At 40.9% G+C, this 5,328-nt stretch overlaps 2 long non-coding RNA genes across 9 annotated transcripts in view; one reads left to right on the top strand and one right to left on the bottom strand.

Moving 5' to 3' along the window:
- LOC123137018 (uncharacterized) overlaps positions 1 to 5,328 on the bottom strand; it is a 16,204-nt gene that overhangs the window by 4,390 nt on the left and 6,486 nt on the right. For 2 of the 7 annotated variants that reach the window (XR_006467632.1, XR_006467633.1), the window contains exon 4: positions 2,351 to 2,670. The exons of the other annotated variants lie outside the window; for them this stretch is intronic. This is a non-coding gene — a long non-coding RNA (uncharacterized lncRNA). The remainder of the gene's footprint in view (positions 1 to 2,350; positions 2,671 to 5,328) is intronic. 7 annotated transcript variants of the gene reach the window in all.
- LOC123137019 (uncharacterized) overlaps positions 401 to 5,328 on the top strand; it is a 5,815-nt gene continuing 887 nt past the window's right edge. The window contains exons 1-8 of one of the 2 annotated variants that reach the window (XR_006467638.1): positions 401 to 747; positions 819 to 867; positions 2,358 to 2,877; positions 2,966 to 3,066; positions 3,238 to 3,338; positions 3,514 to 3,542; positions 3,622 to 3,754; positions 3,844 to 3,895. This is a non-coding gene — a long non-coding RNA (uncharacterized lncRNA). Of the gene's footprint in view, positions 748 to 818; positions 2,878 to 2,965; positions 3,067 to 3,237; positions 3,339 to 3,513; positions 3,543 to 3,621; positions 3,755 to 3,843; positions 3,896 to 5,328 lie in introns of both variants that reach the window. The other variant, XR_006467637.1, reaches the window with a different exon arrangement.

Below are 5,328 nucleotides of genomic sequence, written 5' to 3'. Positions count from 1 at the left end.
ACAGGCAGCACACCATATGAATCAAAAGTTAATCACGTGCTTCTTGCCCCTCTCTCTCTCTCCCTCTCTTCACATGTACTCTCGTGGATTTAGTCAGATTTGATTTATTCTTGTTTCCTTTCCAGATTTAATTTCATCCTTGTTTCCAAGATCTTCCTATTCATAATCTATTAAATAATGACTTGTACATATGTATTTTATCATGTCTACTAATAATCTCATCACATTGCAGTTCATACATCAGTTTATTTTATCCTGTTTCCTTCAAGTATGTATTTAGGTTGTTCATTTTCCCTTTTTCAGATGTATGCCATGTATGTGTAGCCATGGTTCTGAAACACCCCCATTCCTTCTCTTCCTATCAATTTTCATTGATTCAGTTATTTGACTAAATGATAATATATGCCCCAGGGTTAATTAGTACCTAAAATGCTACCTTTGGTTTGTGAAAAAGATCTAGAGTGGCTTCTGCAGCTCCTGTTATGTTTCATTGATTCAGTCATGTAGTAGGATAGTTCCACTGGATTTTACTAAATGGTTTTGTAGCTTTACTTAGTGAAAATGCCTCAATTGGTTTCCGCAACATTGCTTGTCTGTTGGCAGCTGGAGCATACTTGGTACATGAGCCTTGCCGTGAGTGGTGGTGCAACGGTGACCTTGACGAGCAGGGCAATGGCCAGACACGAGTAAGACACCAAAGATGACTGGAAGCACTCAAAAAAGTTTACCACGCTGGAGCTATGTCAGGTACCTACTGTTCTTTTGTGTTGTGTGTTTTCTATTTCCCGTCAGAAACTCATTCCATAATCAATTTGCAGGTTGTACGAGGGCAGTTAATGAATATACTTGCGACCCTTTTACTCTCAGGTAAATCACTAATTATTACATGATCTTTCATAGTTGAAGTACCTACCAAAGGTAGTTATTTTATCCTTCTAACACGAGCAATGAACATTTTTTGCCATTAATTATGGTCACATTATTGCTTCTTGGTTAAAAAAATTCAGTAGAGGGTTGTAGCTATTTGGAGTGCAGAATTATTAAGTACAGAGCAAGGATTCCAATTGGTCATACATGAAGTGATACTCTTGCAAGAGCTATGCAATTAAAGTTTATTTAATTACAGTTTCACCACACTATGAAAAGGGTACAACCTACCAATCTTGAGAGCATTAATGTAACAACTTTTTGTAGCTTAGAAATCCAATGGAAACTAATAAGGTAAATATGCTTCTTTCTTGCAGACTTGCAGTTCTGTTTTATTCATTACCCTGCTGCAAGCTCTTGGTCGTATACTGTATATAAGTAAATTGTCTTTGCTTCTTGGTCCAAGGGACAAAATTGCTGAATGATTTTGGCATCTCCTGATTTTCCTTCTCCATGGTTTGCCATGTTCTGTGGTCTGAATTTAGTTTCTTTTTCTTTGTCTAAATTCTGTGCAAATTCATGGAACCCACACTGTTTGCAAGTTTGGTTTGCCTTTTTCCTTTAAAGATTTGTACTGCTCTATTTTTTTTAATTGTTGAGGCAACAAAATACCCCTTATGTCATGTATGCTTCTTTGATAGCAGTTTATTAAGTGCTTATACCATAATATCTCTGATATAAGTACTCTAATTATAATAGTAGCAATCTAAATTTATTATTGGCTTGAAAATAAAATATTTGTGAGGATAGAAAGGAAATATCAGCTTCACTCTGCATTTCTTATAGATGTACCTAGGAGAAATGCAGAATTAAGAAGAGCTATTTTCAGAACACCACTATCTATATCTCTATATATATGCGGAACTCAAAACTCTTTTTGAAGATGGATGGATGAACTTGATCCCTGTCCATCTCTGCTTTTTTCGGTACATGATTGTGCACCTCCTATGCCTACTTAATTGTGTGTTCATTTTGTTAATCAAGAAGCATATGATTTTATGGCTGGGTACGTTGAAAATATATAAAACCTTTCTTCTTTTGGATAATCTGTTTCCCTTTCGCTAATCTTTGTTACTTGCCTACACATCTATGCATACTATTCACTACTGCTACCAATCCCATGCTTGTTTGTTCAGATACTTGAATGGTGGAACATGGCTTTTGTTCGATGGCGATTTTCCAATCTTTGTATGTGTTGCATTCTTTTGTCCAAAAGTAGAGATGTACTTTCTTCAAGAAGAAAATGCTAAGTCTTTTACTAGCAAAGATGTCGATCTTGCACATTTAGCTCTCTACGCAGTCTCACTATCATCTTGTGTAGTTTATTTATAGGGGTTGAATACAGAATTTTAGCCCTCCTATTTTAGAGTATGAATCGGAATCTAAATCAGCAATTGTAAAAATGATCAGTAATTGTGCTTACTTTTTAGACTCTCCTCCTTTTCTCGCTGCTGAACCCCTGCCATCATCATGTCCACTCCGCGCCCGCCCCGTGCTTGACGTGCACATCCTGAGCCCCGCGCCCCCTTGGCTCTCTCCTCTCCCTCCTTGTCGCCAACCCTAAACATTTTCCCTCTCCACCCTACAGCCGCCTCCCCTAGCTCCTCGTCCCCTTCACTCAGTCCATTCCTCATCATCTCGGATCCAGCGGATCTGAGGCGTGCGGGTGCGGAGGCGAGTTTCTCCGGCGGCGGCGGCGGCGGTCACCTGCAGGCAAAGGGCGGTGGCCGCAGTCGATTTGATCTGCAGGAAAGATAGAACATGAGGAGAGAGAAGGAAAGGTGGAACGCCACCATGGGCGAGGAGGGGCAACATGGTCTTCGTGGTGGGAATGGAGGAGCAGAGGAGGATGGAGGTGGGTGGTGGGAGTACAGTAGCAGGAGTTCCAGGTCCAGGCGACGCTCGTGGAGTGGAGAAGCTCGTCGTCCAGCATCACCATCCCCAATCTAGGTTGCTCCCCACCCCCCTCCTCCCCCCAGTTATTATATCCCAGTTCTCTGATTCTGTGATTTTGATTTCTCAATTTGTGTTTTTTCAGATCTGAGATAGAAAAGAAGAGAAATAATCTTGTGGAATTTCTTATCTGAGATAGAAAAGAAGAGAAAGATCTTGTGGAAGAGCTTGACGAAAAAGAAAGGGGTGAATCATCTCTTTCTTCCAATCATGTTTGTTTCTGCATTTTCATTTTTATGTTATATATGGTTTGCTCAATCCCTATTTGTTGCTCCCCTCCCCCCTCTTCCTCCCCCAGTTATTATATCCCAGTTCTCTGATTCTGTGATTTTGATTTCTCAATTTGTGTTTTTTCAGATCTGAGATAGAAAAGAAGAGAAATAATCTTGTGGAATTTCATATCTGAGAAAAGAAGAGAAAGATTCTTGTGGAAGAGCAGCTTGACAAAAAAGAAAGGGGTGAATCATCTCTTTCTCCCATTCATGTTTGTTTCTGCATTTTCATTTTTATGTTATATATGGTTTGCTCAAATCCTATTTATATTCAACTTCTTCGAACCATCTATTTTTCTTGCACTAGAATATTGCAAAGGGAAAATTTATTTACAAAGCTTGTCATTTTGATCTTGTGTAGGGGGCACAACTGTACACCACCATGAACAGGTTGTTTCATCGCTACAACTCATATAGCAAGTTATGCCAGTATGGCAATATCTGATAGTACGGCTGCTCACGTTTCCAGGGGCAACACTCACATTTACCCTCCAAAATTCAACATTTTCATATTTTGAGGAGCTTCAGTACGTTTGCTCACCGATGAACTAGAAGTTGTTTTGTGTACTGCATGATTGAGGAAGTGCTATTGCAGATCAAAGGTGAGCCTATTCTATTTTCTTTCTTCAAGCTCAGGTGAAGGTTTATCTCCTCTTCACTAATGTTAAATCTTTATCACCGCATTGATTAGTTGGTAGAAGCATCTGCTGGGAATCAAGTGTTACATGGCTGTGGGTGACAAGGTATGCTAAGGCCATCTGCTTTATTGTGACTTAAGAGACTACAATACTCTAGGGTATCCTAAGGTTTTATTTCAATTATACGATGAGCATGGGTCCCATAACATACTCAAATAGTTAGAAAATCTGAAACACCTCTTAATTTGTTCGCTAGCAGTATGAATCAGAGTTGGGTACTTTTAGCTGTTGTGGGATGAGAATATACATATAATTGTTGGTGCTTTTGTGTTCATTTATACTAAGAAGACTAGGCCCGTCAGGGTATGATTTACCTGGGTTTTTTGGATTTTTTTACTGCCTCTAATGATTTACGCGTGTTACCAGGGACGCACAAGAACTACTTACGTGTGAACGTAATGATCTTCTCTGTTCTCTCTAGAGCGTTCGTGACCTCCACCTCTTTGACCGCCCACCGCTTTGACTGGGCTATCTCTGTCTCTCCCAAAAATTCTGGTTCAATCCCGTGTCGTGGCTCTACCGATCTATGTGCGTATAAAAAGCCCCCCGTGGCGTGGGTCTCTCCAGTCACGGCTGTGCCCAAACCGCTCCTCACCAATAGACCCATCTCTCCTGATACTGCCCTCTAGCCTCCACCCGAGATACCACGGCGCGCTACGTCGCCGCTCCGGCTGGCCGGCCGAGAGGTGCGTGCAGGCAACAACATGAATCAGGAGAGCTGCGTACCATCGCCTCCTCATGGATCTTCCTCGGTTCCGGCTCCCTGGCCTGAAGGCACAGATAAACAGCGGTGGCCTTTGTGTGGTCCAAGGGGGCAAACCTGCAGCTGGTGGCGAATAGCTCGCTGCCCTGCTGCTCTCCATCCTAATCGGCTCCCCTCATCCTTCCCCAGGTTCGCTCCGGCTGCCGGTCCCCTCCATCTACCCCATGGCCGATGTTAAAGAAATAAACACATGATGTGCTGAATAGCTGACATACAGAGGAAATGCTACAACTTGACGATTGTTGCAGAACTACATCATTTTTAGGTATTTAGTGTTCCTTTTGTGATAGTTTTCTCTCCTATAAAAGTAAAATGAATCATTTTTAATTCTTTGAACAAGGTTGCCAAAAGTAGGGCGCTCAGCCGTTGAGGCATTATCACATTTTTAAGAAGCTTCGCAAAATCTGCTCTTATACTAAAGAAATCTAATGTAGGTTTGTTGTCCTTATTGGGTACTGATATGCTGAACACATGATATTAAATATACAGTGAAGTGGGTATGTTTATACTATCTACACAGGATTGCCATTTTCTTGAACTGTTGTTGGGATTATCATGGATTGGGATGCATTATGATAATAAGATATTAGGTATTGATATATGATCTGTATGTCACACTTGACTTCATCATCCTTTATTTTCAGATCTATTCTTTAGGCATACACTAATGTGGTAGCTTGGGTCATATTCTGTAGCTAATTTAGTCACCACAATA

Source organism: Triticum aestivum, chromosome 6B (assembly GCF_018294505.1).
Source record: "Triticum aestivum cultivar Chinese Spring chromosome 6B, IWGSC CS RefSeq v2.1, whole genome shotgun sequence".
Taxonomy (NCBI): Eukaryota; Viridiplantae; Streptophyta; class Magnoliopsida; order Poales; family Poaceae; genus Triticum; species Triticum aestivum.
The sequence above is the reverse complement of the archived record's forward strand: the minus strand, read 5'-3'. Positions and strand labels throughout refer to the sequence as shown.